This window comes from Podarcis vaucheri (genome assembly GCF_965113315.1).
Source record: "Podarcis vaucheri genome assembly, chromosome: 12".
NCBI lineage: Eukaryota > Metazoa > Chordata > Lepidosauria > Squamata > Lacertidae > Podarcis > Podarcis vaucheri.
The window spans coordinates 35,530,711-35,548,254 of NC_138750.1; positions in this window are offsets into that span (position 1 = coordinate 35,530,711).

Genomic DNA, 17,544 nt, shown 5'->3' on the forward strand with positions numbered 1-17,544 from the left:
GTTTTTTATCTTATATTTGGGAAATGTATATCCAGTTTTTTTCCTTTTATTTTTTTGGGGGGCCCCCAAGAGAGTGGGGCCCTAAGCTATAGCTTGTTTAGCTTATACGTAAATCCGGCACTGAGTCCACCCCTTTTTTTCCTTTCAAGAAGAAATACCAAAGATGCAGTCATGCCAGAATGCACTTCTTAACTATCTGCAAAGACTTCCTGGCACCCTGACCCTACCAAGACTATGTGATAACCTGTCCTATCCTTGCCCAAGGCCCCAACTAAAGCTTCTTTATTGGATAGAGTGTGTCAGCGGCAGAGCTTTGCACACAGAAGTTTCGGTCTCTGGTTAGGATGGGAAAGACGTCTACCTAAGACTTTGAGGAGCTGTAGATGGGTGAATGGTTTTGACCTGATACGAGACAGCTTCCTACAGACTTAGATAAAAGTTCAGATATATATAATACACAGGGGGGTGTCCTCTGTAAGCAAGCAATATTGGGGGCGAGAAAATTACCATGGAAGTTGTGAGTCCCTCTTACCCTTGTAGAAATGAAATTTAAAAACTCAATCTCTTGAGGTCATATTAAGCAACAAGCGTTTTGTGACTGTACCGGATTTCATCCATGAAAAATAGGTCCGTGCTAAAGAAGAAGATGAAGAAATCTGACAAACGCTGAACTTTCCCTCTCTGCCAATAATAGTTAGGTCTACTGTGGAGCGTCGTCCCCCCCCCCCGAGCCGGGAGCAGACATTTGTTAAAAGGAGAATGAAAGAGGGCTTTTCCACCCTTTCTTGCATCCTCTTTATGTCCTTAGGAAGATTGCTTTTTAAAATGACAGGCCTCTTTATTATGGTTATTATTAATATCGCTTATTTTCCTGACCAATTTGAAGAAGGATGTCTTGTAGCCTCAAAAACCAAACTCCTTTTGAATATGCCAAATTGTGGGCTGTCAAGTTTGGCCGCCGGAGCTATCAAGGAGAATGAGCGAGATTATTTTGTCCCGATTGCTTGATTGGATTGACTGCATTCTTCTCTCCTATATCCCCTTTTCGCTGCCCCTTTGGGTGTATTTGTGTGTGTGGCTTGCAGTTGAAGTCTCTATTTATTTTTCTTTCCTTCTTTCTTTTTAAATCACGCGCTTAATCCCCCTTCTTTCACACACCTCCTTTCTCCCTCCCCCCTTTTAAAAAAGAGCCATAACAGAAGTTGCATTTCAGAAGTAGTGAAGTTTGTGCTTCCCATCTGTTTTGATACCAAAAAAAAAAAAAAAGGAAAGGAAAAAAGTTGCCGGGCAGTATCTGGACACTGTCAGGGTGTTGTAGTGCATATCTCAAAGTGACTTTGTTATAAAAAAGGCGTTTAGTCTCACCTTCCCCCCACCCCAACGTAACCTTGTGAAATTTCCACATTAAAAAGCAATCACATCTTTCAAACCAGAAATGATTGTATTTGGCAACGTGGCTCTAACTCCCATGGGTGTCAGTCAGGGCTTGTTTTTCACTAAAACAAAACCAACTTTCAAAATAAATCAGCTGCAACAATATTATAGTCCTCAAATCTTATAATCCTATTAACAGGGGTTGGATGTTTTCGTTGGGTCCTCCTCTGCACCTCCCTGCTCTCGTTGCCACCGGGCTGACATAATTGGCCAGGTTTCAGTGGTAGAAAGAAGCAGATAAATCTGAAGAAGAAAGTAGCCAAAACATGCAGTCAGGGCCCTGGCTTCTTCCCAGCCTGGCCCTGTGGTTAAAGAGCTCTTAATGACTATTGTAAGCCCTTAAATATCATCATCTGTATTTCACCTCCATCTAATGCGCCGCCTGTGTAACATGTTTATGTCCTCAGACAGCGGCGTGAGAGACTCAACAAATAACTCTGTGAGAAGAACGGGAGGGCAGCGAGGTCGCCATGGCGATTCCCGTGAATGAGGCCTCTATCGAAACTGCAGAAGGGTGCCAATGTGCTCAGGCAGGCCGTGCCCAAAACTAACCTCAGCAAAGTCCCCTTTGCCAGAAGTGGAAATGATGTGGTAATATCAAAAAGTAAATGGACTTACATATAATTCTAGATTTCTCTACATATATTTTTATTGGAAAAACGACAGGAAGGCTAAATCTTGCAAGTCTTTTTTCTGGCTCGCTCTCACAAACCCTTAGGCGTTTGAGTACTCCTGGTGGGAATCTGCACATAAATGACTACTAAGGGCTCATATAGGAACTGACACTCGGTCCTTCGCAGAGACAAAATGCTCACTGAACTAAATGAGAGAGGCAGTGATTTAGAAGTCCTGAGGTGAGCAAGGTATTGAGCCGCTTCTGTGCGACTCGTAGTCACTTAGCAGAGCCCTAGCAATTCCAACTTTCACTTTCCCAGCTTTCACGAAAGCAAGCTACTAGTCCCTCAGGATAGTGGATTTGTGCCAAAGATGAAGGTTAGAGACAGGCAATTGCTTTTTAAGAGGTGAATATGTTGGACAGAAGCCACACCTAACGGTGTACTGTATAGTCTAACATTTTTATTTACCTTGCTGTTTAGGTCAAGTAGGCTTTGTAAGTTTTTGAAACAACATGAAAGTCTGCAAAATTTGCTTAGCAGAGATGAAAGTGGAAAATATACTTAACACAAGGGATCCAACAATCTTCAGTTATCTGGAAAAACTATCATATTTTTTTTTTTAGCCGAATGAAAAATAACTTAATTTGCTGGCGTGTGACTGAATCTCACCCTCAAAACAGTGCGTTTGGAAGCACTCCTGCTTGCCTCTGTGAGAATGGAATGCTGGACAAGACAAGCCTTTGGTCTGATCCGTAAGAGCTCTTACGTTCCAATGCTCTTAATTTTAAACCTTCCATTACAGATGGCTGTCCAATTATATTTTGCTTCTGATTATTTGTACTTCTATATTATACCGGTCATTTAGCTCAATATTAAACATATTAAACACTGATTTATTTTAGAAAGCTTTCTTAAGCAAGCCAATACAATGAAAGCAAGGCCAGCCCTACCGTTAGACAGAGTGAAGCCACATTCAAAGACCCATGTGTGTAGGAGAGCCCTGAATGCTGCTATATGAGGATAAGACAACAGACACCTGTGCACTGATGTGGGTGCCTATACACTGGGGTAAATACACATGCAGATTACCATGCACTGGCCATTTTCATGTACACCAACAGGTACAATGCAGTGACACAGATATCAGTGAGTTTATCCCACAGGTGAGAAAATGTGCCTATATACTTCGACTAATGTCACTGCAAGTAGCTGTTCCTCATGTGATGATCATCACACACAACATCCCATCGTCCATGATTATTGCTGGATCATGATGACGGAACCCTTTGCCATTGCTTTTGTCTACCAGACAATGGTACTAGTTCCAGAGTGGGGAGGGAGACTTAAAGTGGTGTCTGGTTTATCAGAGATTCTACTGTAGTTTTGGAAAGTGTCGTATTGGCAGAAGCTGGACTGGATGATATCACTGAACCCCAGTCTTAAGTCTAATTTTTTGCTATATTGGAAACGTGTGAACAAGCTGAGATGATAACTCTTAATTTAAATCATGGGGTACATGTATTCACCATGGTGTGTGTGTGATAACTGTGATTCTTTGAAAGAAGAGTATCCAATTGTGGAATTTCAGTCTCTTCTCCTAAGCTTGGGGAATGTGATCACCATAGCAGAGACTACAGGATTGCCTCTGTATGTCCCTCACAGACCACACTGTTGGGTCAAATGAGGCAGTGGCTTTGAAAAAAACTTTTCAGAGAGCACTGTACATGCCTTTTTGATGAGTAAAAGGTCACTCTGACCCCTTTTTTTAAGCAGTAAAGGCCCAGAATAAATAGCAAAATGCTGAAGGAAGCCACTTTTCTGCCTCTCTGTCTTCTCGCTAAAATTCATGCATAGTTTTACACAGGATTTGGGGTATCAGAGCAACAATGGCTAGAACTGAAATCTTCCCTAATAATCATTGTAATATACCAGCTACTGAAATAAATGGTAGCTGTACATTTGCATGAAAAAACACTGTGCCACTTTTCTCGGGCAGAATAAATTCCCGGGGGACAGTATCTTAGGTAGTGTTGCATGCATGCAGACTTGCATAATTATTAAAAATACAAGAACTGAGAAACTGAGATGTAATCATTATTTTTCTCTTTCACAGGGCAAACAAATCTCCAGATACAGCTATAGATAAGACAATTTACACCTTTTGAGTCATAGAATCACAGAGTTGTAAGGGACTCCAAAGTTCACCTAGTCCAACCCCCTACAATGTAGGAATCACAGCTGAAGAATCCCTGAGAGATGGTCATCCAACATCTGTTTAAAAACCTTCAATGAAGGAAAGTCAACCACTTTATGAGGTACAGTATTCCATTCTATTGTTGAAAGCCTCCTATCCATAACTCCCAGTAAATGGCTAAGAATGTGAGCTAGGAACCCGGAGGTTCAAACATCACCTCCTCAGAGATGAACTTGCCAGAAATCCTTATGCAAGTCACTCTCTCTTTCAGCCTCAACATCCCCATCTGCAATATGGGAATAATAACAATGCTGTTCTACTTTACAGGTTTGGTAACAACTCAGAGATAAGTACACAAAACCCTATAAGAATGCTAGGTTTCTGTAACTTATCTTCCATCACTGCAAAATCAACAAAGAGCGCTCACCATTTTCTATATTTTGTTTAAAAGAAAGAAAGAAAAAATTGCAAGCAGAAGCATGGATTTCCCATTGCAGAAATATTACTCTTCCCCAGAAAGGTCAACTCCCACATTACCATTGCAAGATCAGATGTTGCAAGAGTATAATGCTAAACATGAAATAAAGTTAGGGCATGCTTTTCTGATTTTAGGGAATGTATGCCCATGAATGCTCTTGTCTAAAAGCAAACACAAAAGTAAGTTAGAAATCACAGGTTAATCCCCATTTCAGGTAAGATTGCCCAAACCCTGATGAAGCCACTATTTTCCTAATGCTTCCTATCAGCAGAATCTGAATGGAGTAAAGAGATAATTGAGTAGAGGTACATAAATGAAAGTCGCTGTGCTATCTCCTTGCCATTCCTTGCACCATCAGTGCCAAATTCATTAAAGGCTCTAAATTCAGAAATGAATTAAAACTAAATCGCTTAAAGGATCACAAAACAAGAACATCAATTTCCAGGTCACCCCAAACCAACCAGTTGCCTCTCCTAGTACTATCAGACTTTTGTACAAAAGCTCGTTTCTCTTCCAGGCACTCTAAAAGTGACTTAGAATTTATTTTCCGGTGAACGCGTAGCTGTATGCAGCACCGACAGCGATTCAATTTAGGCAAAATTGTAGTCAAAACTAAACTGATTACATTACTATAAATGGGAAAGAGTTAAACTTAGAAAGGGAATAAAAAAGAGAGGAAACTAGCCTCCCCTTTTCTTTTATAACATTCCCCTCAGAGAATTTCCTCGTAGTCTCTTCTGACTCTTCCAAGAGATGTTATTTTCCCTTCCAGTACCAATTTCAGCAGTGATGGCCTAAAAGGTTCTGGTGCCCCAGGCGAGACTAGATTATAGGACTCCATATGGGGTCAAAAATAGGAGAGTCCTTACATGTGTTCGCCAAGAAAATAAAAGCCGTAGGATTTCACTGCACTTCAAAGGCAAGATACCCAGCCAAGCCAATCCTATTCTAGTCACTCAGGCAGTGAAAATGTTGCAAGCCTGTTTTGTGCGCCAACTGCACAGTTAAAAGTCTAGAACATTTTGTGTGTGGCTGGTATCACACTTCCTTGCTTGCCTCTCTCCCTTTTGTCTGCTGAATGGGACTGATGCAAAATGTGGGCTGGTTTGTGGTCTTTCAGCAAAATGTTTGTTGCTGCCCTCAGTCCAAGAGCATGGTTGAGAACTTCTACATATGTGGTGGCAGAGGAAGTGGTGGGGGGGTGCGGTCCACCTTGGGTATTATTACTGAGGGGGGGGGGGTTGGCAAAATGTTTGTTTGTTTTTTAAAAAAGGGCTCACAAAACTTGTTAGGAGTGACGTGGTGGCTTAGGTGCCTACAGGTTCCACACTGCCTGAAACCGCAGTGTAGGACTTGCATCTGTCTACTGCCTCTCCCTCAGCCACCCTACAGCTGAGGGGGAGGGGGTGGAGAAACTCCAAACATTGTAGAGGCTTGCCACGCCCCCATGGGCAGATCGCCCCGCCCCCGGCTGCAGGACACGCCCCTGCACCAGGCACCCAAGCACCTAGCTACACCACTGTGCATATGTCACTACCAGTCAGGATGCCTTTTCTTTGACCGCAACTGATTATGCTAAGCAAGAGTCAGGGCGTCATCAAGTGTTTTGCATGACTGTATGTGGATGCACAAATCACATGTTCACTCGCCCCTCTTGTTCCAGCTATAGCAGGAGCAGGGAAACCTTTGCCAACCACATTCCCACATTGACAACTTTTCCGGTGTGTGTGTGGCGCATTCTGATGGTGGACCAGAAGCAAAAAAAGTGGGAGAAGCAATGGAAGTGCCTCTCACTTTTGTAAAGAGGCCACAATTCAGTCAGGGGGGGTTACACACCCATGCCCCCCTCCTCATGCCAGGCATACAAGCGACACTATTCCAGTTCTAGGGCACATTCCAACGAGGCGTAAGCACTTGAGTGAGGAAGGCTCAGTGACTTGTGTAACCTGGCGAGAAGAGGGGGCTTTGGAGAGTCCCAAGGGAGAGGCCTGGAGGGCCATAAGTGCTGTCTGGACCTCAGCTTCTTCACCACTAAGCCAAAGTAAAATAGGAAGCTGCCTTAAACAGAACCAGACTATTGGTCCATCTAGGTCTGAATTGTCTACACTGACTGGCAGTGGCTGTGCACGGTTTCAGGCAGGAGTCCTTCCCAGCCCTATCTAGAGTCGAAAGGGCAATGTACCCAACTACCCTGAAGAAAGGCGAGGAAGCTCTACTTGCAATGCTGCACCCATAGACAGACGGGTATTATTTATTTAGTTATAGCTTGCCCTTCACACAAAGGTCCCAGGGTGGGATGAAACATTAAAACATATTTAATATTGAAAAGATAGATATTACAATATTGAAAACAGTTTAAAACAACTCACAAGATGATAGTAAAGTAGATCTTATCTGCATGCATGTGTAATAGTGTATATTATGTTATTGGCACCGTCCCCTTGAGTAAGACTCAGGCGAATGAATGAGAAAGGGTTGCATCGCGTTAACAGGTCAATGTCCATATAATAAATGATAGGTTGGTTGTTTGCACTGCATATGAGTCACCCGCTACAGCTATTCCTGGCTGAGGATAGTCTAGCATTACTTGTCAATGTGCATTTGTAAGATACAATGTTCTGCGAATGTGTCTTCATGTCCCTGTTACTGAGGCAAGGATGAAGTATTCCAATCTTAATATCTTAGAGATCCCATAATTGGTAAAAAATAAAAAATAAAACCCTACAAAAGACCCTGTTGTTTTCATCCACCACATGGGGAAAGATTATCTGATGCTCATTTACGGTAAGTTCTCAACAGATCAGATTTGACTATCTTTTGACCTTCTATGTCTATGGTATCCATACCCTCCAGATGTATGTTGTGGATGCTTGCTGTGGAAAGCTGTTGTGAATTCTTCTTGACAAGACCTGGGATGGATGAATCTGTCAACTGGGAAAATGTCCCATTTATTCCAGCTTTCTGCTTCCTGTTATTTAACCAGTTCCTGATTCCCAAGAAGACCTCTCTTCTTATTTCTTGGTTGCTAAGCCTACTTGGAAGTCTTTGGTGAGGTACTTTGTTTAAAGCTTTTTGGAAGTTCGCACCCACGTGTTCTCGCAGGCTGCAACCTGCTTGCGGCCTTAACAAGGACAGCTGAGGCAAGGATCAGCAACCATGTCCATTTGTAAATTTTATTCTCTCCTACTAAGCTTTATGACATCCAGAACAATATCTCCATGGATGGATTGCAGCATTACTTCTATACCTCCACCTCTATTCCCCCCTCCCCGCTTTGCTGCATATTTCTGCCTTGTAAAAAGAGTTAATGTATGTTATAATTATAAATCTCGAAGGGTGTTTCCTCTAAGAACATCCTTCAAGCATGTAATATTCCCTAAGGGAGTTGGAACAGGATGGGTAGAGCTGTTCTGGAAATTCTCATTTGGTAGAACACGGCCAGAATGCAGAGCTCAGCAAAACTGGGTATATGGGTTTTTTAAAAAATAAAAATTTTCTGGATTTACAAAAGTACATGCCTTGTCTCTTTTTTCGGGCTGTACAGTCTTCCTTACAAATCAGTTGCATTTGTTGTGAGACATTAGTGTTGAGTACAGTACAGGGTTGGTGAAGAAGAGAGGGGAAAGGAAGGGTTGGGCTGGTGAGCCTTATATTCTTTTGTATAGTGTACGTGTGGGGTTTTGTGTCAGCGTCGACTGGGTAGGTCAACCATTTCTATTCATTTATTACATTGCCTTGGCAGCGAGAGGTATTGGAGGGCAGGGTGTGGTTGGTTGGCTGCAGTGGGGTTTGTTTGCATTTGTTGTGGGGAGAGCTTGTTGGGTGAGGTAAACCAGATTGATTTGTATGCTGTCGGTGGATTCTTGTTGTTGTCCTGTTGGGCTGTGTATGTGATAAAGGGGCGCCATGCTGGGGTGAAGGCATCCTCTTCTATTTGTCCCCGTTTCAGTTTATTGGTTAGCTTTTCTAGTAAGGCCGTTTCCCATACAATTGGATACCATTGGTCCAGGTCTACTCCTTACAGGTCTCTCCAGTGTCTGGCTATGAAGCTTCTGGCTGCTGAGAGTAGGTGGGTTATAAACTCTGTATAATGTGAGTGGTCATTATGAACTTGGAAGATGTTCAGTAGGGCCAGTTCTGGGGAGAGTTCTAATACTTGTTTAATTATTTTGCCTATCTCTTGTAGGACTGCTGTCCAGAGGGTTGGATTTTAGAGCATTCCCACCACATGTGGAGGTATGTGCCTGTGAAGGTGCAGCCTCTCTAACATCTTGGTGAGGTTCCTGGGCATATCAGTGCCAGTACCACCTGTAGATGAGTTTCAGTGTCAGTTCCCTTCTTTTGGAAGATATGGACTTAAAGGGAGGTTTAAACCACATTCTAGTCCATTGGGTGGGGTTAATTTCATAGCCTATGTCATGCTCCCATTGTTCTTTGATTGTGTCAAGGGGCTCTGTGGGATTTTGGAGCAGTATTTTGTATATTGTGGATATTATCCCTTTGCCGTGTCGCTCTGCTGTCAGGAGAAGGTTTTCGAAGGTGGTCAAGGGCCTAGTGGCTGCTGATTTTAGTGCTGGGTTGTTTAAGAAGGCATGTAGTTGATGGTGTGTTAGCCAAGGTATTTGGGTGTCCCTTGGTTGTCTTGCATTTGTTGTGTTGGTATGGGTTTGTTGTTTTTGCAGTGTAGGCCTTTGGCTTGCCAGATTTTTATTGGGAAGTTTTGTGCTGCGTGTTGAAATAGTGGGTGATAGGCCTGGGGGACTGGTGGAGATGGGGATAGTTTGCCTACTTTCCCCTTCCATGCTTTAAGCATGGACTGTGTGAACCTGTCAGTGTTGTGGGGATTTTCTTTAGTTTGTTTTGGAGAAAACTTTGTCTATGTTGATAGCAAAGCCAGTGGACATATTGGGCCCAGTTTTGCAGGCACTCACTGTACTTGAGCCATATTGAAAGGGATGGGAGTTAAATAAGGGCATGGACTAAGATTCAGTACTTTTAAAGTAGGGGAGCAGCTGCCCCAGGCCTCACATATAAAAGGGGAATTTACCAGAAGGGAGCTGCTTACAAACTCACTGTGGGACAGATGTAATGACTCAAAGAGCTGGTAATCTGCAGCATCCAGTCATACAGCAAAGCGATTCATACCACGCTTTTGCAACCAAACGGAAATGTGGGGCGAGTGAGGATGAGGTCACATTTGCCTCACCATTTGGCAAGACACTTTGGTGACTGAAGCCGAATAACCCCAAACGGCTCCAGTCTGCATATGACGGAAAGCCTCACAATATCACATCTGCTGCAGCACTAAGCAATGTGTAACTTGTTAAAAGCGTGATGAAGTATATTAACTATAAATCTTTACTGTTCCTCCATTTGTTTACACATAAATTGGAGTCTCTCTTCATGATGAAATGTGCATAATCCACAACATACATACAGCAAAGACATAATAGCATGCTATTATCTGTTATACATACCACATATAAATAAATGTAATCAGTATCCAACACAACTCAGTACATAAATTTAATTGTAGGCTCTTCTGAATTTTGCCCAGGGACTAAACTAAGATGAATCATGATGGCTTTTTTGAAACAGGATGACAGAGGCCCTATGAACACTTACCTGGGAATAAGGCATACTGAAAACAATGAAACTTACCATAAATAACAAGCAAACACCAGCCAATGCTTAGTGTGTAATGCACATTTAGCTTGTATATAGCTCATTAAAGACTGTTCATCTCACCCTTTATGTACCCAATCGACAACTGTGTTATGCAGGAGAGGGCTTCCTGCACTTGCTATTTCATCATGATGGGAGTCAGATTCAAACATGGGTATGTCCCCATCTGTCTCTTAGGGCCCATCTGCTGCTCAAGATCGATGACTGGATATGTGTGTGCGCGCGTGCGCAGATACATAGGACTCAATTTTTCGTTGGTGAAGCAGAATTAAAGGGTGAAGCGTTGAATTCAGCCTTCTAAAAATGCTCCAAAAAGTCACTAGCTCACAAAAATCATCACTGTTATTTATTAATTAAATGCATATCTCGTCCTTCCTCCCGAAGGGATGATAAAGGAGAGATGGAGAACTCTGCAGACAGAAGGCCTCAGGGCCAACCCTTAGTGGATCCAGTTTAAAGGACCAAGCAGTTAGCGATGGAGAAGACTTTTGATCAGGGCCCTTGTGGCCAGAGTACGCAATGGTGAGTCAGCTGGCTAAATTGCCTGACACAAGGTAGCTTCTTAGGAGTGAATACATACATCTATTTACATTCGCAATTTCACTCCCCCAATGTCGTCCCCGCCCCAATACTATATATAACAAGCAACCATGTATGGGAACTCATTGGGCTACAGAGCCTAAATGTTTACATTCATGGGAGGAGGGCTGCACCCCCTTCCCTCCCCCACCCCCAGAAAAGAGCCCTTGCCCATTTCTGAAGCAATCAACATATAGACATGCATAACATTACCTGTTGACTATCACCAAGGCTGAGTTCGGCCAGGGATGCCTTCAGACTATTTTGCAAGAGGGATTCAAGGGCAAACCAGAACTTTAAATCAAAGTAGATTAAAGCCACCCTAGCACAACAAATCCATTCTAAGAAGAAATGGGGGTGGCTTTTTAAAAAAAAACAAAACACCTTCGGAAAGTGACTGGGAAATGCACTGAAAAATGTGGGCTTAATGGATGATTAATAGGAAGAGATATAAACATCCTTCAAGCAAATCAGGATGAGTGTAGGTTGAATGCTTGTTGTTGTATAACCACCCTGAAAACAAATTAAAACAAATGTTCAGTAAAACCTGGACATAATATAATCTCCACATAAGCGTTGTGCAAGCAGATCAGAATGAATGCTCAGTGAATAGGTTGCCTGAAGTAACAGCAGGAGTCAAGGGTCAAGGCTGGTCTTTAAACCGGGGGGGGGGTGACAGCATCCGACAGGCATACCTAGTACATATTTTCTAGCTATTGCCGCTATACTTTTGACCATCCTGGCGACTTCCCGCCATTTCACAGCAGAATTTTAATCTCATGATCATTTGCTTTGAGTGCCTCACCAAGTGGTTAGGCTGGTGTGTTTTGGACTGGAGTCTAACCTCTTCTGTGCCACCATCTATGAAGGCCAAATTGCTCTTAAAACGTTGTGGGAACTTGACTAAACGATCCAAGAGCTTTATATAAATTACTCCTTTGGGGCACAATGTTATACACAGCAGTCTCTCTGGAGACACTCTGGTGCGGCTGTTCTTCTGAGAAAAGGGAAAGGACTATGAAGATGATGGGTGGGGCTTTCACAGCCACCGTCTTTGCAGAAGGTTGTTGCCAGGCACTGTAAGAAATGGAGGAGAGGAAAGTAAAAGTGGGAGCATATAATTAACCCTTTGCTGAACGGCTGCTGGTTTCACAGAAAAACAGTACAGAGGTGAAGCCTGCATTAGATAGTAGCTAAAAGGCACAATCTGTTGGTAGGGATGGAGAAGAAATTTTATTTTGCTTTTGAAGAACAAACTACGTATTTGCACTTTTTGAATACCAGGGTGGCTTTAAGCAAACCAGTATTCCTGCTTTAGGATCTCGCCATCTGTGATAATTTCCAGCCAACTCTTGTTACATTGTAGAAGCAAGGAAGAGGCTTGTAGCACCTTAAAGACTAATGCAAATATTATGGCACTAGAGTCTTTAGACCCCTGTTTTCACCTTCACTCCCATGGCCTTGCCTCTCTCACTCCTTTGGTGGAATGCCCCCTAGCACACAAACCACCCCATGGTAACTTACTGAATCTTGCCTCTCCCCCAACATTGGCTCTACTAAGCACCCTTTTCATCTTCTGCCCAGTAACAAAGCCACTTTCCCCTCCAATTCTTCAAACCCTTTCATTCCTCTGCTTTCATCTTCAAACCCAATCCCATGCCTCCTACTCCCTCCTTTTTCTCAACCCCCTTTGCACTCCCATTTTCACCTTCACTCCCTTTCCCCCTCTACCTCCTTACTTTTCTCATCTCTCCCTTGCAAACAGACCACCCTCCATTTCCATGTCTGATTCTCACTCCTATTGTGGAGCCTCCTTTTCCTTCTCTTGTGCTCCCCTCCCCCACCGACATCATGCAAATCCAGTGACGTGGCACTACAAATCCTCCAATGGGGTCTGAGTGATGACAACCTTACCTTTTCATGTATATAGGAAGATAAGAAAAGCCAGGGGTTTGGAACCTCAGGCCTGTGGTCTTTCAGGCCTCTCTAATGAGTTCGTGAACAAGGCTACATCCCTTCTGACTTTCAATTTCGAATTACAATCAGCCGCTTGCTTCTCTCAAACTGTTTTGCATAAAATGTTATTGCTATGTGTCCTCTGGGTAGCCTCTTTGTGGTACTTTTCACATGAGAATGGGAGACCTTGGAGAAACACAAAGTGGTTTGTTTGTTTTTTCATGGAGGAGAGAAGTTCTCCTAAGACTGGATTAAGCAAACCATCTTGGACCTTCTGGAAGTCACTGCAAAGCACCCTAGGTCAGTGTGTATATTGTATGGCTAGGCAGCCAGACTGTATAGGAGGAGACTAGTGCTGGGCCAATTTTTCTGCTCCTTTGTCCTTTTCTTCAGCCAGCCCTCAACAGGGAGCCATGGGTCCACTTTGACCCTTTCTCCTTCAGCATCACACATCTGCCTCCCTTTCCAGGGCAGGAGCAGCATCACTAATTCATCCCGGGAGGATGAAGGCATGAAAGGAAGGAAAGCATCCTTGCTGCTACTGCTGCTGCCACAGCCCAAGAAGAAGGTGCAGCAGGGGGAAAGGGCTGTCTTTGGCATGCTACTTGAGGTGTTAGTGAGGAGTTGAAACCAGCAAGTGGGAAGGTTATGCAGCCAGGAGGGCAAATACATCACACTGATTCTTACTCCAATGTACCATGAAGCAGTAATGCAGCTTAAGACAACCTGGAACCCTCTAGATCAGAGGTAGGCAACCTAAGGCCCCTGGGCCACAAGTGGCCCACGGGGGTCATTTAACCGGCCCACGAGCTGCCCCTAAACCAAGCCGTCCGCTCGGCGAGTCCCTGTGCGCTGCGCTAAACCTGTGCAGCGCAGTGCAGGGACTCGCTTCTGTGGTGCCGAAAATCATGTCTGCACAAGCGCAGATGCTGATAATCGCGTCTGCACAGATGCAGACACTGGAAATCGCATCTGCGCAGACACAGACGCTGGAAATTGTGGGCACGCACGCTCACACGCTCAAAATCCAGCCTACAGAGGGATCTCCACTGGAGTGAACTGGCCCAGACAAGGTAAACCTTGCTGACCCCTGCTATAGATGTTTAGCAGTACCACTTCCATCAGCTCTGAGCTGCAGCTAACCAGATTTGCAGTCTAAAACATCTAGTGGGCACCAAGTTGGCAAAGGCTGGTGTAATGTTTGGAAACATTACAGCTTCATGGAGTGCTACAAGATAAGAGGCCACATTTCTGCCATGCCCCTTAGTTTTGAAATGTTGGCCCCCAACATCCTCTTGCAACATTCAAATCCTGTCCAGAAGAGGTAAAACAAAATACTTCTGGAAGAAAGGGGAGTTGGGGGGATGGGGGAGAGAGAGAGAGAGAAGGAAAGAAAGGGAAGATAATAAGGCAGAGATGAGCACATAATGCACTTTCAAACTGGAAATTAATTAGATTCTCAGAGTGTCAACTAATTCTGTTGTAATAATGAATTAATGAATCATTTTGAAATGAATTACTGTAGTAATCTCAGCACACACAGAGAGACGCACAAGAGCCAATTAGGTCCTATAGTGGCAGCAGGAGAGTTGAGATTATTAACTACAATTAATTGGGGCTTTCTTTCTAAACATAAGAATGTCGAGGACTGGAGAGACTTGAACATCTTCTTTCAGAGCCACCTATGAACTGAGGCAAAATCCTCTGTACATCAGATACCACAAAACATTAATAACTCAAAACAATAGTAAGGGGTTGTGAGCATCCTTCTCACCAAATCATTATCACTACCCCATTCTCTGCACCTGCTTTCAGTTGCAGCATATTTGTATTTAATGTCTGTATTAGCAACATCCTTAAAAATTGTCTTTGGCATCCCTTCTTTGGTGGGTGTCGACCCCATCTCAAACAGAGTAGTCAGAGTAGAGGTTTTCAACCTTTTTGAGTCCATGGCTCCCTTGACCAACCACATTCTTTCTACAGCTCCTCCCACTTTTTCTTTTTGCTTTGGAGGACTTCCAGGGACTAAGTCTGTACCTACTGATTTTCTTTGCTTCTGATTTACAGTGGAACCTTTTGTTATGTACCGTCCTCCTTGCGAATGCTGCAGGTTATGAAGAGGAGTTTGAAGAGTTTGGATATCCCACTTTATCACTACCCAAAGGAGTCTCAAAGCGGCTAACATTCTCCTTTCCCTTCCTCCCCCACAACAAACATTCTGTGAGGTGAGTGGGACTGAGAGACTTCAGAGAAGTGTGACTAGCCCAAGGTCACCCAGCAGCTGCATGTGGAGGAGGAGCAGGAAGTGAACCCGGTTCATCAGATTACGAGTCTACCACTCTTAACCACTACGCCACACTGGCTCCAACCTGGAAGTATATGCCCCTTGTTGTGAACTTTGCCCTAGGATGCGAGTGGAAGTCGTGCACCGGCAGCGCGGCAGCAGTGGGAGGCCCCATTAGCGAAAGCGTGCCTCATGTTACGAGCAGTTTTGGGTTACAAATGGACCTCTGGAATGAATTAAGTTTGTAACCAGAGGTACCACTGTATTTATTGTATTTACTTATAAGAAGATTTTTAAACCGCCAACTCATTAAAAAATAAATAAAAAGGTGATGCAAGAGTAAATAATTACACACTGAACAAATGACCAACACTGTGTCAAATTAATTCTCTAAATATGCTTGGTGAAACAGAAACAATATCAGCAGGTGATGAAATATCAAAATGGTAGGCAACTGGCTGATTTCAGAAAGAACAGTGTTCCAAAGAACTGGCGCTGCAACACTAAAAATATTGGTTTGCACAGAAACTGTAGAAATGAGTGATAACTGTGGGGCTGTCATAAAAACAAATGGGTGGATCTTTTACTATCTCACCTGGCTGGATGCCATGTAATGCTAGGATGGAGAACAATGCTTCAATGGGGGCTGGGTGTGTGAGAGAGTTTGGGCTGATGCTAGAAACTGAAGATGCAGAGACTTCTTTTGCTCAGTGCTTGTCCCAAAGTTGTGTCTTGGAGCTTCCCTGGAAACCTAATGGGGAAGCAAGATCTGCTGGAGGGTTAATGCTATGAGCCCCTCCATCCTGTGCTCAGGTTGTATATATGTCTTAAAAACCAACCAACCACCATACACCCACACTCTCCATTCCAAGGAAACTGAGCTGTTGAAAGGTGCAGGCTTCCCTGAAGTCTCTCCCCCTTGGGAGACTGGGTGGCACGCATCAATATTAAACAGTTGCATTGCGAAGCTGGCAAAAAAAGGTGTTTGGGATTTTCTTCCAACTATGTTGGAAGTTTCTAATGGAGCCCATCAGCCTCCTGAATAATTAATAACAATAAAGTGGACCATACAGAGCTTCAATTGTAGAGTTCGGGACTATTAAGCCTCTTAACCTTTGAGTTTCCTACTTGATTTTAAATGAATGTGATACTCAAGAAGAGAGAGCCCACACTCCTCGGTCTTTATTAAGGAGACATATGATTGTTAATATGCCGAATGGATCTCATTATACTAATAAAGAGTGGCAAAGATGTTCAAAGCAAATAGGAGGATTGGCTTGTCTTTTCATTGCACCGGTTCCAGTTTCAGGTTCTAATTTTCCATTTCAAGGTGACAGCGGGAATATTCAGCAATAGGAAACCTATTAACAGGTTCTTTGCAACTGCTGTTCTATTTACAATCCATGGGTGGGTAGGAATATTTAGCCCATCCACTTCTGTGACGTTTCCACAAGTGGGTACTGAGAAAACCGCAACAATAATATTCTTGAGTTTTGTCTGATGAGAAGAAGGGATCTAGCGGCTGCTGCAAGAATTTGTTTTGTTCTCCGTCTCCCACAAAAAAGCCAGTGCTGTTTTTTGGCAAGCGTTAACATTTTCCCCAAAGTGTGTATTACTTTTAAGGTGGAAGAACTGGCACATTATGTGTCAGGGAACTGCCATCAGCTCAGAGGTGAGAGATGGAAGGGCAGCTGGGTTACAGGGAACCTCCCAAGATCGTGAGAAGCAGCACTTCCTCAGCGGAGGAGGGAAGCCCCCGCCTCTAGTGGGGAAGGTATGCAGGGCTCGGAGGATGCAAGAGAGAGCCAAGACACCAGGCATGAGCAAAGCCGGGGGGGGGAGGCAGGTCCCCCTTTAGCCAAGCCCTCTCTGCGCAGTAGGTTGACGCACAGAGAGAGGAGGTGTCGGATGGGGGTCAAGAGACTACTCTGCTGGGGAAAGTTTAAGGACCCCCCACTCTCAGATGCTGCTAGTGACTGAGCAAGACATGGAATTCAGACTTTCTGCACTGTAAATGTTTTTGCACCAATAATAACGCCTTTGAAAAGACCAGTGGAGATCTTGTCTGTTCGCTCTCGAGCAACCACGCCGGCAGGCATAACATTATGGAACAAAAGAATTTAGACATGTGTGAAACCATCAGATCTATACTGGGTGGAACTGTTAAGTGAAGGGCCATAGAATCTGCTTTGCCTCCAAAAGGCCCCAGCTTCAATCTTAAGCATCTCCAGGTACGACTGGAAGAGTGTCCCCTGTCTGAAACCTTGGAGAGTCACTGCCAGTCAATTTACGAGGCCCTTAACAGTTTGGGTCCAGG